The sequence below is a fragment of the Myotis nattereri genome (genome assembly GCF_964212035.1).
Source record: "Myotis nattereri genome assembly, chromosome: 14".
NCBI classification, from domain to species: domain Eukaryota; kingdom Metazoa; phylum Chordata; class Mammalia; order Chiroptera; family Vespertilionidae; genus Myotis; species Myotis nattereri.
The window spans coordinates 43,915,329-43,937,273 of record NC_138089.1 but is presented as its reverse complement, the minus strand read 5'-3'; the positions used below and the strand labels follow the sequence as shown (position 1 = coordinate 43,937,273).

General features: G+C 41.7%; 1 protein-coding gene across 2 annotated transcripts in view; it reads left to right on the top strand.

Annotated features, from left to right (window-relative positions):
* Positions 1-6,407: 6,407 nt before the first annotated feature.
* Positions 6,408-21,945, top strand: part of THRB (thyroid hormone receptor beta) — a gene marked incomplete at its 5' end in the record, with an annotated part of 280,575 nt that continues 265,037 nt past the window's right edge. Inside the window, one exon of one of the 2 annotated variants that reach the window (XM_081105803.1) lies at positions 6,408-6,580. Of the gene's footprint in view, positions 6,725-21,945 lie in introns of both variants that reach the window. The other variant, XM_081105802.1, reaches the window with a different exon arrangement.

Sequence of the window (21,945 nt, the reverse complement as noted above, 5' to 3'; positions counted from 1 at the left end):
ATCATGGATTTGAGCCATTTCATCTTTATCCCGTAAAGTGGAGAATAACATCAAAGTCTGCTTTAAACAATGGAGTTTTTCCCAGGTATTTAATTTAGTAAATGAATGCAAAATATTGTTTAAAAAATAAGGAGCTCTCCATCGAATAAATGTCTTTCTCTGGTCATTGAGTGGGGATAAAATTGCATACAGCTTCGAAATGTAAAGTAAAAGCTGGCAATTACATAGTCCAATCCCTTACATTTATTCATGAGGATGGGAGGACCAGGAAATCAATGACAAGGCCAAGAGAAGACAAGTTATTTCATGGCTCAGATCAGATCAGATCAGCCTGGCTCCAAATCCAGCATTTGGAGATTTCTGGATGACTTTACTCTCACCTATATTGGGGAAAAATTTCCAAAATTCCAGACAGACATTCTAGAGACTTGATGTTAGAGAAAGGCATTCTAACTTAAGAGTTTAGTAGCAGTTAGGAAGTGCTACCAAAAAAAATACTCAGAAAAAGATTTTTCTAAGAATAGAGTAATTTCCTCCAAAAGACCACCATTAAAGCCTAGAACTCAGAGATCAGTAAAGGAGTCTGTCTCCAGAAGATTTTATTTCTGCACAGCTAATTTCAATCATGTATCTGGGTTGTGCTCAATCTTTGCCATAGATAGGAGTGTTCCTCCTCTTTCAGAAGCTGTTTCCATCCTGTTCACTGTTCTCTCTCCAGACCCTACAGCAATGCCAGCCCAGGAGTAGCCAGTTGGTAAATATTGTTACAAATATTTATAAATATTTATTGAGTCAATTAATTTAGAAAGAATTATACTTCAATTAAAAAATTATCACAGCAAATTTGTTTTAAAAGAATCTTTCAAGATAAGATTTTAGCCTTTACCATTTCCCGAAGTTTTTTAAATAGCATCAGTGGATTTTTTTTTTACAAAATAACAACAGGTCATATTCAGTGGCCACTTGCTCTGCACCAAGCACTGTGTACAGCATTATTCATCTATTTTTACAGTTTTTCTTCACACATCCCAATCAAGCAGGTGTAATTGTTTTCTCCATGTAACTAAGGCATGGAGAAGCTACGTAACATGCCCAAAATGATTCAAAAAGGTACAAACTTAGAGCTCAAACCCTTAGCCAGCGCATTATTGTCAGGAACCACAGCAGAGGGCTTTGATCAAACCTGCATAAATGGAAACGCAGGACTCTCTTGTTTTCTCTGCCAGTTCTAGGTTTGGTTGTTTGCCCTAAGTGTATCATTTGTGGATGCTCAAAATACGTCTGCAGTTGTGTCTGTAGGAGCGCTGTGACTAATGTTGTATGCAAGGCTGTGTAAACTTTGGATGAGGCAAATTGATTGTAATAGAGAGCTATAATACATGAAGATAGGACGTGTCAATAAGACCTATATTGCCTTCAAATTGAGAATCTCATTTAACTAACAAAAGCAAATAAATTCAAAGTTATAACTGTAACTCCAGATAAGACTCATTCAGGAATTTTAGGACCTGGAAATAGTCCATAATCATAAGTGTTATATTATATGTATTATTGTATCTAGACAAATTAGAATTTATTCCATGAAAATGACTAAGAAGCATTTTATTCCCTTCCTAAACAGAAATGATATTTTCACAGAATTTTAAAAATCACATTTCCACTTTTCATAAACATAACCAAAAAAAAGTAGTACACTTAATTGACATGTTTGCGGAAGATGTGTCTTAAACCACTAAATTTCTTCTGTGACTGACTGAATTTAACAACATAGTGTATTTTTGTATGCTCACGATGAACATGGTTACTACAGTCCAATTAGCAATTATTCAGCTCATCTTAAATCTATTTTTCAGACAGCTGAAAATTAGTATTTAATTTAAAAATGTTTTGGAATTCTTACCTTCTTTCCCTCACTCACCTTTTTCTCAATGCACTTTAATTCATCGAAATCGTTTTTTGTATAGGCTTTTAATATGTGGGTTAGTACATAGAAATGATGTGTGGCTGCAAGCAGAACTAATAATTGCTATATAAGGTAAGAGTTGTCTTGAATATTAATTATTTTTAGGATTTTCATATCTATGATACTAATATTTATTCACTCAAATTAGATTTTGTTTATTTTATTTGTGATAACTGTAAGAATGAACAACAGAGCTCTGATAGAATGATTAAGAGATAACATATGACCAACAATTCCACTCCTAAGCATGTGTCCAAGAGATATGAATACATGTACCAAAAAGAATTATTCAAGAATTTTATTGAACGATTTGCTTTATTTGTAATAATCCCAAACTGGAAACAACTGAAATATCCACCAATTGGAAAATAAATAAATAAATTGTAGTACTATATATTTACATGATTGAATATAAAATAGAAATTAAAAATAGGACAACTATCTAATCTACACAGTAATGTGGATTTATCTCAAAAACATTACAATAGTGTGAAAGAAACCAGCTATAAGAGAGAATACATTGTGTGATTCTATTTATATGAAGCGCAATAAAATAAATGATATTAGCAAAGCTAATAAATGATGATAGGATTCAAAATAGTGTTGACTTCTAGAAGAGGAATGCTAATCAACACAGAATACATACAGAGAAACTTTCTGAATTGCTGGAATTTTTCCTATCTTATTCTGTGTGGTGATTACACAACAGCATAAAAATCTAAAAATGTATCAAACTGAATAGTTAGCATTTGTCTATCTACTGTACATAAATTATACTTCAATAAAAAAATTATCACTCTGAACATTGTTTTAAACACACCTTGTTTTACAGCTATGTCGACAGTTGATGCACCTAGGCCTACTTCATTACTTTAATAGTATCTATCTAAAGAAAAGATGATTTAGGCTCTAATAGAGTTTGGCTTGGCTGATGGGTGTGATGACATAACACTAACTACTGTAACAAATACGCTTTCATATTTCAGTGGCTTATCACAAAAGAAGCTGATTACTCAATCACTGAAGAGTCCAATGTGAATCTTATCATTCTCCTCTGTATGGTGTTTTAGGGACCCAGGTTCCTTCCAGCTTGTGGTTTACTAGTTCCTGCCCAGGGGCCCCAGCATCTTATACCACCCGTTGGAAGACAAGAAGAGAGAAAGAATGCATGCTGGTGACATGCATGTTTTATTTAAGCCTCTTCAGATCATCCCAGTGTACAGCAGCCCCTGAAGCAAGGAGCAAGGGAGATGTCTCATGACTCCCAGAATGTGTTCACATTTTGTAGCCCAATGACTCGTTCTCCTGCTTAGAGGTAGCATGATGTGCTGCTTAAGAGTCCATCCCTGTTCAGGTCATTCCTTTGTTTCCAACAATCTGATAAAATCCGGCCTATTCTTGGACTATTTCAAATGCACCTAGTTCTGTGAAATCTTCCTGATTTTTACCCTCACTTTACACCCACATCTTTAACTTCCTGACCTCAAGTTCCTTAATGTATACTAGTTATCTTTGACACAGAGAAAATTCTAACAGAATTTTACTTCTCTTATTAGACTCTGGTAACATGAGGGCACAGCAGAGTGGAGACTAGGGTGAGGCAAGTGAGGCCTTGGATGTAAAATTCAAGGGGACGTCCAAAATCTCAGTGATCAAGAGAAATTATATTTTAATGCAATATTTTAAAATCAAAATTAATGCAACCATTGTCCCAGCTGAACAATATATCAAATTTTTAAATAAAGACTGGTTCGGACCCTGCGCTGATCTCATTCACTTCAGTCTGATCCCAGCCCTTTTGGATCCTATGTTTTATTCGTCTACTAACCCAGTTATTGTTGAATGAATGAATGAGTATATGAATCTCTTGAAATGATTCATTAGCTTGAAGTGTACAGATCCTGGCAATGAAGATGGACAGCTGTGGTGAAATGTGCTCATGGGTCATGAAAACAGTTTGGTGATGTCTTCTGAAATCTACAGGATTAGGACTGCCCTCAATCAGGTCCCCTTAAAATTCTCCTTCATTGTCCCCACTAGTGTAAAATCGGGGGGGGGGGGGGGATGCATGCTCTATTGGTAACCATTTGTTACCATCATGCAGCCTGTGAGACTGCCCTTCGAGGGCCCGTTCAACTGGAATCCTAGCAGTTCATGTTGTTTCAATAACGTCGCATTAAAATTGTCCTCCCCATTGTTCTAAAACATTATTACAATCACAGTCGCATGAATTGTTTGAGTCATGCCACATTATTTATTTAATGTTTTAATTTACTCTGTACTTCAGAAGTTTCCAGGCCAAATGAGATCAGAAAGGCAAAGCCGTTTGAACAACGGGAAGCAACAGTGTTTGTTATAATTCATTCTCTGTACCGCATTTCCTACTTAGGAAGGAATTTAGCTCCAAGTTATACTCAAGAAGAGAAAAAAAAAGTTCCAGCAGTCTTTAAGGCCTTTCGTGCACCTTTCAGATGGAAGATTGACATCACCCTTATCTACACACCACCACCACCACCAGCAGCACCTCCACCATCTGGCCTTATTACAAAAGTTGTTTACCGGCTCTTGGGCCCCTGCCATGACCAGTCAACTGTTGTGGCCGATCAGGGCCAGGCTGTTTTCTTCAGTGGCCAACGTTTTCACTCACAGTTAGCCACCAGGGGGCCCCCTGTTTGGAACAAATGGTGAGACTCCAATAAGCTTTCCTCCAAAGGAACCAAAACATCCCGGGGCAGCCGGGGGCGCAAAGCTAGGGAACTTCCCCTGCAAAGAACAACTCACCAGCCACAAACCTGCAAGTCCTATGGCGCAGCCTTATTACGAGTAAAGAAGAGAACACGGATGTATCGCCAAGGATGGAGGGGAAATAGGATCCCTGGAATTTCAAGGGAAAGGTCCCTCCTCTGGCCAGAGAGCCTTGGGGTCTTCCACTCGCCTGGGGAAGCTCCCTGAAACTCTGTACATCAGGCGCTTGGAACGGTTTCTAATTTCCTGACAGTGGTAGTTAATGCTGTCTGCAGGGGTGGTGGCATCTCGCCCCCTTTCCGTGGGATGCTTCCCAGAAGCTGGAATAAAACACACGCCACTGTCTGGCAATCCAGAAAAGTCTCCAAAAAATGATCTATACATTGTTCAGGCAGTTGAGGTTTCATACAAATCGTCCTAGCTCTCTCACATTTATTATACACATGTATATTGACTCATGAAGTCGGAATTATTTTAATATTACCTACAAGAAAATAATTATACCCTGTCGTCAAAATAGTTTCGTTGCAACTGTGTAGCTTCTGAACCACTACCTTTTCGCTTTGGGGTTACTCAGTATTTTTACTGCTTCGTTTTCTCCCAATCTGAATCCTTGGCCTTCAGGACTCGGGGGAGGGGGGGAGCACCTTAGACATTCCTATTTGCCTGGGCAGAATTTTTCGAGTAGACATTAGTTTTGTCTTCCGGCTTTCTTTGTACATATCCAGGGCAAAGACACATGAACAGGGCGGCCCTTCTGGAACCTGTGGAGTGCCTCAACCCCGGCACACATCTCCCAGGATATGCCCAGTGCTGGGAAGGAGTGTCTCCCTCCAGGGCAAGCCAGGTCCTCTGCAAACTTCCATTCCCGGGGTGGCGAGGGTAAGAGAACACCAGATGCCGCGCAGGGTGGGAGGCCCCGCGAGGAGCCAGTGCGCCGTGTCTACCCGGCAAGCGCCACAAGTTGTTTGGAGGAAAAAAAAGGGAGGAGCGCGGCCCGGCAGGCAAAATCAAGCCGTACTTCTGGAAGTCACCTCCTCCCCGCCCCCGGTCACTCGTTCCCCATTTCTTCCACTTTGCCTACTGGAGGAATGACGCCCAAACCCGAACGTCCGTGCTCACACAGCCGGGTGGGTGAGCGCGCTGCCACCAACACCCACCGGGGCGACATCGCCACCGGGGCCAGGGCACCCCGGGTGGGAGGCACCAGCGGGGCTGGGAGGCGGGGGAGCGGCCGAACCTGGGGACGCAGGTGTGGAGCCGGCCAGCCGGGGTGGCGTGCACGCAGGGAACCGGGGTCGGGGGACGCGAGCCCGGAGCGGCCGACGCGTCCGACAGCCGGGCGGGAGGCGGCGGCGGCGGCGGCGAGACCTGCGGCCGGGAGGCCATTTCCTCGCTACGCCCCTGGCGGAGCCCGCTTTGCCTGCTCCGGGCTGTCGCCTCCACGGAGCCGAGCGCCGGGAGGGCTGGAGGGGAAACCAGGTCACCGGTTCGCAGACGCGGCGCGCGGGGCGTGCGCCCCGGGCTCGGAGGCAGGCAGCGCCGGGGCGCGGGCCGGGGCAGGCCGGGCGCGCGGGGGGCCGCGGGAGGCGGGGACTCCGGCGGCCGGGCCACACTCGCTGCCTCCGCCTATAAAAGTGGGGTGGCCGGGGAGCAGGGGGCCGGCGGGGCCCTGCGGCGGCCGCCCCTCTGCGCCCCAGGAGTTGACATTTTTCTGGACTCGCGCGACGTCCCGTCGCCGGCGCTCCCGGGGACCCCGCCGCCGGCAGGAGGGGGCGGAGGAGGGTGGAGACTGCGGGGCTGGGCCAAGGAAGGCGCACATCCTCGGGCGGGCGGCCGTGACGCGGCGGGGATGAACTTTGCATGAATAATGTGAGTGCGCCGGGCGAGGAGACCTTCTGCTCCCCGGGCTCGGGGCGAGCGCCCGCCGCCGCCTTCCCCGGGCAGGGGCGCGCCACCCCAGCGGCTCCAGGACACCGGCAATTTGGCGAGAGGACCGCGCGCGCGGAGGCCGGGGTGAGGGGGTGTCGGGGGGCGGGGGGGAGGGGCGACAGTTCCAAATGTCCAGAAGGGTGGGCAGGATGGTGACCGGGGTGTCGCGGGACACTGAAGGGGTGCGGCCGGCCAGCTGAGCGCCTGCGGGCGGGCGGGCGGGCGTGGGTGGGTGGGGGTGTCGGTGAGCCGCCCTGTTACCTGCCTCCGCGGGGTTTCTGCGCCCCGGGTCTGGGAGGATGTGCCCTCTGGCGCCGGGGCAGCGCGCAGCGGCGCTCCCGGAGCCACGGCGTGGGCCGTGGCAGAGCTGGGTGCCCGCTCCCCTCGCAGCGGCTCTGTGTCTCAAACCCCAACCCGGCTGTTGACAGGCTCCTTGTGAAATGGAGTTTGGCATCCTCGGCGCCGAACCGAGTGGAAGTTTCCATGATGAGGAAGTTCTGTGACACGGGAATTCGGAAAAGGTTGGCAGACACGGGGGTGGGGGGGGGTGCGGTTTAAAGGGACTGTGGGTCCCCCATCCCCCCTTTTGCTCCTGCCCGGGAACTGCCGGGTTTGGAAAGGAGAAGAATCCTGAACATTGGCGTGCGCTGTCACCGGTGCCTGGCTACTTGGCGTCTCCCCGCCTCCTCTGCGAGTCCGCGGCGATCTCGCCAGGCTCCCGAGTCGCACTTCTTTGCCTCGCTTCTCTTGACGCAGCATCGCTGTCTGAGTGGCCCGAAGTGGGTTCTGATACCAGGAGTTGTGCCAGCTGTGTGCCCCCCCCTCGCCCCCCCATCCCCCAGAGAAGGACTCATTTGGGGGGAGTATTTTTTTACTCCTCGTGGATTTTGTCCTTAGCTGCTGTGGTCACTTTGGAAAAGGATTTCCCAATGACCATTGGAGGGTTATTATTAGTGCTAAGTCTTAAGCCTCTGATTTGTTGGGGAGAGGGAGCATGGGGTGAGTTTTTAGTTATTAATTTTAAATGTCTAATTTTCCCCAAGTGGGAACCCGTCAAGGGTCTAGTAGAAGCATAACAATTTGTAAAGTGAGTCAAAGAAAAGAATTTATCTGCACAGATAAGTTCAGATTCTTCATTCTCCCCCCCCCCCCCCCCCTCCGCACAGATTTAGGATTCATGAAGATTCAAACAGGACCCCCTAATCAGTAAACAAACAAACGGACATTGAAACAGCCTACCTCTTAGCAGGTTACTGGTCTCAGGTGCTAGTGAGATTGTTTCAAAGACCTGTTTTGAAGTTCAAACACCTAAAGCACAGCAGGAACAGGTGTATTGGGTAATGTAGACCTTGGGCAATATCTTTACATTACTTTGCCTTCTATTAGTTGAGTATCCTTATTTATATTGTAAAAATATATAGCATGCATTGGATTACAAAGTAAAACTTGCCTTTTAGTCAAAATATTCCATGATTCATTCTGACTGTTCACCGTGACTGCTCCCTCATTCACTTGTTTACCTCTCTCATTCTGAAACAAGTCAGGGACTAGGAAACATTTTTCTCTTAAAAAACGGTGTTTTGATGAAAAGTATTTTTGAATAATGGATGTTTTTAGTTTTGGCTAAGTGTTTTAATTGACTCTAACAGAAATTCAATAAGTGATTTATTTGGGGTATTATATGGGAAGGCATTGGTGAACAACCATTTATTATTTGTGATTGTTAAATAGATACTATCCGAATTCAATTTTCATGAATTTCAAAGTTTTGTTATATATTAGAAGGAGGACCATCTGCTAGTAAATATGATTTGCTTTTCTTTTCCAGCAAGTGGAAGTAAATGATACTGAATCTAGCCACAGAACTATATTTTTTGAAGCAATTCCTGTTGGCATTACAATTCAAAGGCATAATTTTATTGACATTGAAATATTTGTTTTATAAAATAACTGACTTTCCAAGAGTAATAAACATTCCATTTCTCCCCTAGAAATTCTTTGTAGTAAATTCTGCTATTAAAATAAATTTTAATCTACAACTTTGAGAAAAAGGTTATTTCTTAAAGTTTCCTTAAGAAAGTTGTGGATTCCTTTCCTTTTCTGTTTATTTTTTGTTTGTTTGTTTCTTTGTTTTGTTCTGTGTATTTGGGTGGTGGTGGTGGGGGGGTGCAATTATTTGAAGCACAGGTGTGTGGAGCCACACATGGGATTACACATTTCTTTTTTAGTAAGCTCATCTTTGTGATGGAAATCAGAGTAAAGGTGGTTGGTTTGTTAAGCTCCTTTTTTGTCATTCTAGTGTAAGATTATGTGTCACCTTCTTAAAAAGTCTTTCCCTGACCACTTGAGTAAAGGCCATCCCTCATTCCTTCTGAGACACTGGTTTTTGCCCCCCCCCCTCCATCCTTGGTTTTATTTGCAATCTGAATTGTTCATTTCAATTGGTTCATTTTATTGATTACCTATCTCCTGTGTCTAGAATAGAGTCCATGAGAAAAAGTATCTTTACTGCTTCATTCACTCTTGATCCTCCAATATCTTGAACCGTGCTTGGCACACAGTAGGTGCTGAGTAAATCTTTGTTGAATAAAGGAATAGTTGCGCCCAAACATTGTGTTCACCAAAACACCTGACTAAGCATCCTAAATGGGTACCAATTGGGTAGGCCAAGATCTGTGCCTGTATATGTGTGTGCCATGTATATATGGGTCAATCTTTGTTTATCTCTCTCTCTTTTAAGATGAAAGCTAGCCCCATTTAGGTTAGTGATGATACAGAGTTATTTCTGAGAGTTTTTCTTGGGGGCATTTGCCTTGAGTACATGGAATCCCTCAGCAACAGTCTGCGTTACCTAGGTCCCTGAAGACTTTGACCTTCAACATGCTGGGTTGCAACAGAATTTTTATGCATTCCAGAGGTATTGTCAGTGCTAAGAGTGAAATTCCAGGAAATAGACATCACTGGGTGATAGCTATGCCTTCTCACTCAGCAGGTTCTAGCAGTATCTCTAGCTGATCTACAAAAGTGGTGGTTGGGGAAAGGGCAGATGAGACTGTCAGGATCCCACGCGAGATAAAAATAGCCCGTGGAAGTAGATTGGAAATAACCTGGTGGTTACTCTGTACCCTCTCCCTTTGCCCCCTTTTCCCACTTCCATAAGCAGATTTTGAACCAAATGATTATGGGAAATATTGCATTATCTGAGTTTGCAAGTTGACTGAGCTGTGGTACCCAAGGGGTTATCTTCAAATTAGCTAGTCGTGGGAACTTTTTGACAATTGAGATTAAAAGGAAGTTACAATAAATGATTATGGGAATTTGTTTTTCTTTATAGAGTATCGACTCTCAGAAACGTGTCTGAGTAAATCTAAAAGGTCTACAGAATGATGAAACTGGTAAAAATGGTAGGGGACAAAAGATAAACTGAAATCTTAAGTGCTTATTGCTTTTGAGTATTTAATTTATCCCTGAGCTTCTCAGTAGCCAAGTTCAGAGAGAGAAAAAAAGAGAACTGGAGGACCCATTAAAGTTATAAGGATATCTCAGATAACATTGGCAGAGTGCTTCCTATAGTGCCTGACTACGAGTATATACTCCTATGAAATATCAAATCATATAATGGCCAATACTTGAACTTCAGTTCTCCAGAAAATGAAGTAAAGATTTTATATGATCACGTTTTTCACCAACCCTAGAGAGAAAAAATATGCAGAAAGCAGAATGATGTAAAGTAACCCAGTGGGAGTTTATCTTTGGAGATAAGCTAAGCCATGGTCCAGCAGTGGAGATCCTGAAGATTGTCCCCAAGGTAGAAATAGAGCTCAGAAAACCTAGAGGAATGAACGGTTGACATGTTCTTTAGGCTGACTTTCTCAAATATCCAGTGTCACGGCCAAGCTTTTCACTAAAGCAATCTGAGAGGACAGGACAGCCAGGTACTTGAAAATGACACTATGACCACAACCTCTCTGAACAGATGGCCTTGGTGCTTCGTGTTTTACTTTGTCTAGCTCCTGTCTTCCTGTATAGCAGCTTGTTTTCAGTGTCCATTTCTATCTCCCCACGGAAATTGTGATGAGGGGCTATGGGTTATTCATCCTTGACTCCCGGCACCTAGCAGAGTGTTTCACACATGACCCAGGGAAACACTTGTTCAAAGAATCAATCTAGGAGGAGAAGGGGTGGTGCCTATCTTTCTCTTCTGATTTTGAAATTACGTGTCATCTTATAACTTGATTTTGCCCAAAATGAATGTTTGCTGCCTAGATTGCATCATATCCCAGCTATTTTGCTTTAAGGGCTTAGTCTAGTGTCTGAGGTGGTTGAGTAATGGGTGGCAAGTTAACTCCTCGCTTTACTTAAAGTCATTTTGATTACTGGATTTGATTCCTCATTCAGCCTACACAAATCTGTGTACCTACTATGTGCCTGGCCTTGCTAGTCATTTTGTAGCTCAGCATCGAGCCCAGTGACCTTTGAGGCAATGTACATATATTAATACAAAGAGATTCTGAAATGGTCTACACTGTGATAGAATGGATCTGCTTATTGGGATCTTTTATATGGCCCCTAGATGAAATAAAGTTATTTCGGTCTGAGGAAGTGATTGTTTATAGTTTCAGTAGCCCATGTGTATTAGTGTAAATTGCAGTGGGATTTGCCCAAGATTCTCTTGGTATCCACATGGTGTGGGGATTAAATATGTTTAGGCCACTAAGTCTCTGATTAAGGATATTCACTCTCCACTTTAAGTTCCCTAACTTATTAGACAAGTGACATTTAAGTAAGTACAGGAGGAGGGAGACTATCCAAATCACTGAGTCACAAGTAGTGTATTTCCATACACTCCTCTAAGGAATCTGGCCAACCGACAGCTAGAATAGTGATCTAGGTCCAATGCTAATGTTGGTTTGTCCATACTGCCCTAATTTCAAGGGACTTTGAAGACTTTATGGACTGGCAGCTCTTGTGCAGCACTATTTTTATTGACCAAGAAACTGAGCTCCATTGTGAATTTGGATAATTTTTCCAAATGGCAACTCCGGAAAGTCTGGAATTAGGACCCAGAACCTTGACTCTCTGTCCCAGGAAGCATAGTATAGCCTTTACACTGTACAGACAGACACATATATACATATAACATATACAATCATATGTGTATTATGATATATGTATATGCTAATAATATGTAATGTGCATATAACATTATAATAATATAACAGTATTAATAATTACATATGCATGTATGTACTTGCTCAGATGGGGCACACATAGCAGTTAGGAAAGGATTGATCTGAATTAAGTTATTCATTCAAATTCCTCATCCCAAAAGACAGCCTTTCAGGATTATGGCTCCTCTTTTGTGATCAAGAATTTAGAGATTTATTCAGAAAGCTGATTAAAGTAAAAGCTTGGACAAAGGAATGCACATTAACAGCAGGTATGCCTTCTTAATTTGGGAAACATACTTGTGTGACTCCTCTGGTGGCTCAGGAATGTTTGAGATGAGAAGAGTGAAAAGATAGTCATGGTTTTAGTGGCATAATGTATGGTTATGACATTCAGGAACCCATTGAGTATGCTGATTCTTGTGGCAGATATTGTTCTGTAATTCTCAGGATGGCTCAGATATACATTTCCTCTCTTTTTGTTTCTCTTCAAATACTGTTTTCCCAGATTTCAATAATGGTTGCACAGAATGGGTGCTCAAAAAAAATGTTGATAACAATCATGCCATTCCTGGGTTTGGGTCAGTTTTTCATATTTCTCTTCCACAAGCTTAAAAGTCTCGCCTACTTGCACGTCCATACATGCAGAATCTGCCTCTGTGACAGGTGTGTGCCATGTTCTCACACAGAGTGAAAAAGGCACTGCGTATCTCTGGGCTTTGGCTGTGGTTCCCATGTCCAGCTTCCAAATCACAGGGGAAATTCCATAGTCACGCTGGTGTCCCATGCCACAAAGGTTGTCATCGCTTTGAGTCCTTTCTAATCCTGAGTATTGTGGCAGATCCTCATCTTATTTTACTTTTTACTTATTTTACTATTCACTTAGGATACCCTGTGGCCAATTATATTTGAGAAATCCTGAGTTTAAGTACATAGCGTGGGAGTTTTCAGAGCCTATTTTTGTTCTAGTGTGTGTTATAAATATCCAAGATGGAAAGTAGGTAGCAAAATATTTATTTGTGGCCCTAGCCAGGTGGCTCAGTTAGTTGGAGCATGGTCCCTGTACACCAACAGGTTGCGAGTTCAGTCCTCACTTGGGGCTCGTATAGAAGGCAACCGATTGGCGTATCTCTCACATTGATGAGTCTCAGTGTGTGTCTGTCTCTCTTCCCACCTTCCCTCCTCTTTCTCTCAAATCTCTCTCTCTCTCTCTCTCTCTCTCTCTCTCTCTCTCTCTCTCTCTTTCTCTTTCTCTCTCTCCCTCCCTCCCTCTCCCTCTCCCTCTCCCTCTCCCTCTCCCTCTCTCTCTCTCATGAAAACACATCCTTGGGTGAAGATTAAATAGATTAAATAAATAAATAAAAATTTAAAAGTTAAAAAAAAAACTTTGTGTGTGTGTGCGCATGCATGTACATGTGTGGGTCTCTCTGTGTGTGTAAAGCTAAAGTTTAATACAAGAGGTTGTGAGGAACAGTCTATAGTGTTACACTTTAAAAGCTAGTCTCATTTGTTTTCACCTCTGACTACCTTTCAGAATAAGTGATGGCTCAAAGGGGCAGTTTCTAGTCCCAAAGCAGAAGATTTTTTGCTTTTTTCCACAAAAAAAAAAAAAAACTGTCAATTTGTATACAACACTGATTAATGCTGCCATTGTTGAAGTGTTTTGGAGACGATGTAAAAATAATGCTAAATTGCGGTTACTTTTAATCTCCTATATAATAAAAGGCTGATATGCAAATTGTCCCCTCAACTCGGAGTTCGACCAGGGGGTGGGCCAGATTGGGGCGGGCCTGTGCACAAATTCATGCACCAGGCCTCTAGTATATTATAATCATAAAACCTATCTTTTCTTGACTTTCTTTTTGATGTTAAGAGGTATTCATTTACATAAGCCAGAAAATGGTTAATTTCTGTTATATGTGTTTTTATTTACTTTTTTGAATTTCACCTAAGCTTCACTGTAATTTCTACTCCACTTCCACCATCTGGAGATCTAGAATAATGTGCTTATATTTGAATGGTAGCTACAATAGGGGGAAATAGCAGATTGTATATAGTCTTGTATTATTTGTCTTTTATTTTTTAAAAAGAAACCAGGAGAACCTTATCTAAAAAAAGCCTTTTTAAAAACAATTTAACTGTTGATGGTCTGTGCAGGTGATGAACATCTCAATTTATCCTGTAAGGGATTTGAAAAATATCTTGTCCCTCTGAGGCCTCTTGGAAAAAAAATTAAGTTGGCCTTTTAATTTGATCTCATGTTCTATAGGTTTGTAAATGTAAGGTGTTGCTAAGGTGAAGGCAGCATCTAGGATGTACTCTATATGCATTCATTTACTGTTAATTAAGAATATGTGATCAGATTTATCTTTATTGAAGTTGCCACAAAACTGAGCCTTCAAACCTTTTTCTTCTGAAGTTTGTCTATCCATCTATTGCTCCCTCCAACCTTCTTCCCATCCTTCAATTCATCCATCCATTTATCATTTATCTATCAATCCATGCATCGTATGTGCATCAGGCATCTACTGGATGCCAAGCTCTAGGGTAGGTGCCCTGGTATCCTGGGACAATGTACAGGAATTGATTTAGTGTAGGACAGTGTTTCTCAGCCTCTGAAATATTGGCATTTGAGCCAAATAATTATTTGCAGTGGAGGGCTGTCCTGTGTTGTGTAGGATGTTTAATATCATTGCTGGCCTCTACCCAGTAGATGCCAGTTGCTGCCCCACACTCCAGTTGCAACATTCAAAAATGTCTCCAGATACTGCTAAATGTCTCATAGGAAACAAATTCACCCCCATTGAAGACCACTGGGTGTAGAGTTAAGGACCAGGACTGTGGAGTGGGAATGTGTGGGTTCATATTCTGGCTTCACCTGGCTTTATTGTATGTGCTCAGTTTCCTCATCTATAAAATGTGAAGGGTAAATGAAATCATGTAGCACTTGACCCACAGTTAAGTATTCTCAAACGTTAGCTATTTCTACTGGTGGTAGAATTAATATTTCAACAAGCAATTACAATATTGGTAAGTTCTATGATGGAGTAAGTACAATGTGCAGTGAGAACCAATAGTTGGGAATGGGGAGAGTTCTAGGCAGTAAGAACACCATATATAAATGTACAAAGTGCGGTTAAAGTATGAAGTGTCTGGGAATAGCAAGGACCCCAAGAATTGCAAGGAGCCCGAGTGTCTGACTAATGGGAAAAGGACAATAAATGAGGGTATTAGACCTGGTAGGAGTCCCATGATGAAGACTTTCCAGACCACAATAAGGAAGATGGACTTTGTCTTGATAACATGAAGAGACCGAGTGTTCAGGAAATCAGATTTTTATTTTAGAAGAGTTCTTTGGGACAGATCTTGTGTGGGAGAGAAACTGAAAACGATGAGACTCTTAGAATAATCCATTGAGAGATGATGGCTGCTGGAACTGAAGCAGTTAAATGTTGTTGTAAAGTCTTTGGGAACAGATTTCACTTTCTCCAAGATGTGGCAAAATTTTTCTAATTTAACCCTAATAATCTTAGCAAGCAAGATCTGCACTTAGGGAGCATATTTTACTTTCTCCAAGATGTGGAAAATTTTTTCTAATCTAATTCTAATAATGAATCTTCTTAGCAAGCCAGATCTGCACTTAGGGAGATTTCAAGTTTAATTTGAAAGAAGATTGCATGATAGATCCTCTTTAAAATGTTTTCAAGTGAAGCTTAAAGACCATCTCACAGCCTGTTTGTAGCTGAATATTACTCAAGCGTTCTCTGCTATTGTATGTACATGCCTACAGTTTCTGTGTCAGATGGAAATATACTTCTACATGACTACATTGAATTAACATTGTGATGTTGAGATTATTTAGTGTGTCGTTGATTTTCAAACGGATAGGAATTTTGTTTCTTTAATGATCAAAATTAGAGATGGTGGAGAATATGAGGGAATGAATGAATGAGAGTGATATGTAAATACTACCTACTTAAGGATAAAAATATTTTGGAGAAGTTTCTTGACTTACCTGAGTTTTAATTTCCTTAGTCATAAAATGATAGGAGTTTATAAGTTAGATAATCTCAAAGTAATCCTTAGCCTAGGAGTTGGCAAACATTTTCTAAAAATAGGATATAAAATAAATATTTTCAGCTTTTCAGTCTTTGTTGAGGATACTCAACTCTGTTGTTGTCGTACAAAAATAGCCATAGATAATATGTAAACAGACCTGCATGGCTGTGAACCCATAAAACTTTATTTACAAAAAAGCAGATGGTGGGTTGCACTTTAGTAACCCCTGCTAGCCCAGCAGGGAGCCAATAGAAATGTACTGCGAACCACATATATAGTTTAAAATCTTCTAGTAGCCACATTTTAAATAAGTAAAAAGCAACCAGTGAGTATCATTAAAATATTTTATCTCCCCCAATATATTCAAAATACTAATATGTAATCAATAGAAAAGTATTAATGAGATATTTATTTTTTTGGATTAAATCTTAACTATCAGGTGTGTATTTTATATTTGCAGCATATCTTAACTTCAACTATCCACCTTTCAAGTGTTCAACAGCCATTTGTAGCTGCTAGTAGTTGGGACAACCCAACCTTAGCCTTAAAAATCTATAATTCCAACAAATTCATGCAAAAATAACTTAAATGCATTATTTCAAGTAATTGCAACACTTTCTCTTTTTTTGCCACATATATTGGTTAAAAAAACACACTATACATTGAAATAAAATTAAAAATGCAGTCGCTCACGACTAGAAGTTTATTTTTTACTCATGTGAAGTTGAAAATTGCTGTTTCTGCTGATTGTTGCCTGTGCTCCACAGTGCTTCAGGGTTAGTCTCGATTCCTTTGGTCTTGGGCTCCTCCGTCTCTAGCTCATGGCTTCCAAGTTCATGGGTTCATTGCATCAGACCACTGAGAGGGGAGTGAGCGTGGAGAAGCTCACTGGCTTCCTAACTACCTTGGCTTGGAAGTGACACAAACTCATTTGGCTCAAATCCCACTGAGGAAAAGGAATCACATCCCCCCACAAAAATAAAGCAGAGTGAGTAAGATCGTCCCTCCTGAGCAGTTGCTTTCTAGTTGCTTTCTCTGTGCTATAGGATGGGGAGCAAGGATTGTTTGATGAACTATGTTGGCCACACTGTGCTACTGTTTTTTAATTCTTACGTAGATTTCATCACATCCCTGTCTTGTTGTTTCTTAAGGCAAGGGATGGAAATATCTTTATAGTAATGAGGTAATCCAGTTCTATTTTTTGGTGCAGTACCACCCTCCTATCTGACCTAATTCTGTTTCCTGATTTCCTTCTCACTCTTCGGGGGCCGTCTTCAATCTTGCTAGCCCTGGCTTTTCCTTTTAGTCTTTGACCATCATTTTGATTTTTTTTTGGTAGATCAGTGTTGGCCCTAATATACACATAGAATTGAGAGTTTGTGATTGACCCTGGCACATCATCAATGTGCTCATTTATTTTGAAGGGAAATAAAATTTAAAGTAGAGTTGTTAGGGAGCAGAGGCGAGAGCTGAGTCTTGGTGTGTTGACAGAGAGATATTGAAGCCATTTTCCTGGAATCATTTTACAGAGCTTTAGACTGTTTAAATAAATGACTCATTACATAATGTCTTGACTAAAAATACCAGTTTTTCTCATATTTACCCTACTTATCATTGCTTACTACAATGGGAAACCCTCCCTTTTTTAGTCGAAAGGATGTTTTTGTTTGTTTCCCTTCCCAAATTATCAACATGCTTTATCAAATATTCAACCAGGTCTGTAGAAGTAGCTCCCATGAAGGAAATTTAAGAGGGGCATGAATTATAAATGTGAGGTAAGTGAAAAGAACAAAGAAACTTCTTCCTTCTTACTATCCACATTTTATCTTTCTGAAAACCTTACCATTTAATTATTATTAAAATGTCTTATTCTAAGAAGTAAGGAAGTGCAAAGGGCACATGCCTTTTGGATTATCAAGAAATAAGACGAACCAATGATAAGTATTATTTTGAGGACACATAAAAGAAAAAATATTTGTGTGCCTTTATATTAGCGTAGGTAGGGCTGTCTTCAACTCTACAAGTCTATTTTTGTAAAATAGTTTGCAATATTTTGAAAATTAACATTTGCAATATTAAGAAATGAATCCTGACATATGCCTCTCAGGTACAGAATTTAGCTAATTCTTAATCCTATATAATAAAAGGCTAATATTCAAATTGTCACCTCGATCAGGAGTTCGACTGGGAGTTCAACCAGGAGGGCAGGGCCGGCCAGCCAACTGCCCACAGCCCCTCCCCTTGGCCAGCCCCGCCCCTGATTGCCCCTGCTCATGAAAGAATTCGTGCACTGGGCCTCTAGTATTCAATAATAGATGAGAAATAATTCTCTTAATAATCCCCAACTTGTTACTGGCTCATCACTAGGGTCTCCAGGGCTCAGGGTAACCCACCGTATAAACACCAGTAATGTCCTATTTAAAAGTCTTCTCAAGGAGCAGTGATTGGCCAAGTGTGTTGTAGCCAACCCTCAGGGCTTATAGAAAATGAGAATAATAGATATTCAGTTACCTGCTCAGGATTCTGGCCTCCTGAATGCAAACTTAGCTCTCTCACTTATATTGAATATGGGGCTTAAGCTGCCTACCTTACTTCTTTTTTTATAGCAGCTACTCCCCTCCCTTGTTCTTCAGCCATCCAAATTCAAACTCTGTCCTTTAAAATCCAATCGATATTTTCCTTTGCTTCTGTTTCAACCCAGCATCCCAATATCCTTCATTCAAGGAGATCCAGATATCCTTCTATAGTTAATTAGGATTGAGATCCAAATTCTCTCTGCTTCTGCTTGACTGAAACATGCCACTTCAGTGACGTTTCCTTCACCATCTTGTCCAAAGGTTACAGGGTTAGTCATTTATTATATATATTCTTCACCATTCACTGACCAAGCCTCATATTTGTCAATGAGATGGATATTTCTTTACTAGATTTGAAGTTCCAAGAGGGCAGGGACTGTGTGTTAAACAAGTTCAGTGGAGTCTAGAAGTGCAGAGTCCAGCAGTAGGTGCTGAGTAATACTTTCCTGCTGTAGGCTGTCTTCATTTAATTAGGATGAATCTAATTTTAAAATGAACAACCGTGTGTCCTCAGATGAACCAGAATATACACTTACAAGGCCCTGCTGTCCTGCATTATAAATAAGGGAATAGGTTGTCCAACAGAAAAGCAATGCTGTTCTTTTCCCTTTTAAAAAAATTAAAAAAAAAAACTATTCACACTTAAGAATTGAAGTAGAAGATCTTCCCATCTCCTCAACTAAGTTGGCAAGAAATCAGGGCCCCAGAGAGGATGTTCTCTGCAAATATGAAACCCAACAAAAATCTATGACCTGAGAAGAGTGGCTTCTGAGGATTTGTAAAGAAAGGTTCTTAAGAATGGCTTACTGTCGCCCTAACTGGTTTGGCTCAGTGGATAGAGCATTGGCCTGTAGACTCAAGGGTCCCAGGTTCGATTCTGTTCAAGGGCATGTACCTTGGTTGGGGGCACATCCCCAATAGGGGGTGTGCAACAGGCAGCTGATCGATGTTTCTAACTCTCTATCCCTCTCCCCTCCTCTCTGTAAAAAATCAATAAAATATATATTTTTTAAAGAATGGCTTACTGTAAATAGACCCCCAAGGTAGGTGGTCTGACTTCTCAACTTGCATGACCACAAGGACTTCCTTAGGTGATGGGTTCAAGTTTCTGCAGGACAACATTCTGAGACTATTTGGAAAGGGTCAAGCTACATCAGTTTTTAAATGTTCCTTTTGCTCATGTGAGAGCCTCTTGGACACATTGCTGCTGGGACATCTTTCACAACTCTTAGCTTTTTTGTGGACTTTGTGTTTTGTTTTTAATTTTTAGTGTCTCAGAATTTCCATTACATGGAACATGAGTGTTTTAACTTCACCCTGAGGGGGGTTACAATGCATTTCTCTTTATCTAAGCAGTATTTTGAAACAACTTTTATTTTTGTTATTTTATGGTTTTAAGTCCCCACTGGTGATTCGTTCAAGTTTCATTTGAACCAAGGCAGCCATTCCTCCTCACTTTTGTCTCTTTCCAGCACTAGAGTAAGACCCCCTTCTTGGAGCCAAGGCTATTCCTTATATGAGTTCTAGCAAAAGTTTGACTTTAGTGGCATTTGACTAATAGGCATTATGTTGCATTTCCTGCCATTTTTGAGCAAAAGATGTGGTTTTGCTTCTTCAGTCAATGGAAGAGAAAGAAATATACCAGAAGGTATGTTTCTGATGGTCTGAGAGAAGTTGGACTCGGAGGGACCTAGTGATTCTGTGCTCAGGCCTTGAAAATGAGAACATCAGCCCCTCTGAGAAAGGGATACTGTGGACCCAGAGAACCCTTATATCAGAGGAACCTGAGGATCCAGTGCCTGCCAGCTCAGTATCCCTTCAAAAGACTTATCATTAGACTTTGGGTTCCCCAGAAGCAGACCCTGAGGTGAAAATTTAAATGCAAGTTATTTTAGGGAGGGAGTGAAGAAAACACCAATAGATGAGTGGGAAAGGGAGCCAGGGCAGGAACAGCTGCCCGAAAGGGAATGTTATCAAACCAGTTACCACTGTGGGCACCTGGATCTTAGTCACATTGGGGAATTCTGGGAGACAATGGGGAGCATGTGCCTCATAGTTGCCCCACCCAAGAGGCAAGTGAGTGTATATTTATTCACCTGCCAGGGATTAGGTGAGGACTGCCTCCAGAGGCCATTGATTTCCTGACATTTCAGGACTACCACTTGGGCAGCCAAGAGCACACCTCCAGGCAAAGGAATGCAGTTTTGGTCAGTTGGAAGATAAGCTGGGGGCACTGAAGTGGAGCCCATGGGGATAGGGTGAAGGCACCAGCAGCATCTACTATGTTAGCCTTTCTTGCCATTGGCATATGACCATGCAGCTTAGGTGTAACCCCCATTTAGACCTAAGAAACCTACCCCTGACAATAGATGTTAATACTACAGATACTCATTGAGAATCACTGTTTTTCTTTGCACTTGTGTTTGGTTCTCACGAGGTACAGGCTGCCTTTAGCTGGAACAGTGGAGCTGACCCCACTAGCGATTGGTATAGGATCAACTAGAGAGCAAGCCATTGAAATAGGAGGCATAGCCAAATCATCTACCTGCTTCCTCTGCCCCATCATCTCTTTGCTACACTGCCTTCATTCTCTCTAAGACCTTGCTCTAACCCACAATCTTGAGGTTATTATATTCTCCAAGTCAGATTCCTGAACAAATAAAATGTCAAAATAGCACATCTGAATGTTAAAATTATTTCAGTTACAATTTCAGGAAACAGTGCTCTGTCAGAGAACATCTCGCAATCTTAAAAAAGATAGCTTTAAAGAAAAGCTCATCTTTAACCAGGAGAAAACAAAACAAACAAATAAAACTGCAGGCTGGCCAAAGGACATGCTTACTGGTTTCAAAGTCCTTGAAAAGAAATTCCCTAGGTTATGGGAGATACAGGCTGTCCCAAAAAGTGACGCTGCAGTTTTAAGATTTTATATTTTCACAAGCATAAATGCTACACACTTACAAAAAAAAATTATTTTGAAGCTTAATCATTTACATTTCTTCAATACTCACTTAGCTTTGCAGATTTGGAAAAGAAAAATTTTCATTTCAATATTTTGTTTCAGCCTCTGATCGAAGATGGTAACCATTAAGACAATACATTAACATGAAACATTTACTTTTCCAAATCCAGAAAGCTGAATGAGCATTGAAGAAATGCAGATAATGTAACTTTCAAAGGTGTTCTTGTCTAAGTGTGTGGCATTAATCCTCCCGAAGATACTAAACACCCTGTAGAAGGAAAGAAAACCGTGTCACTCTTCAAGCGCGGGTCTGTGTGCGGAGACCTTGCCGAGTCAGATTTCACCACGTGTGGGAAAGAACTAGTCCTCGGGGGTGAAACCCAGGCGCTTTGTGAAGGAGGGTGCTAATGCCAGGAGGAGACACGGTTACAGGGAAGTGCTTTCAGGCTCTCAGGCAGGATCTGTGCCAGACAATGACTTGTCTTTGAAAGTGCCTTTGCCCGGCTCGAGGCAGCTGGGCCAACCGAAGGGCCCTTTCTG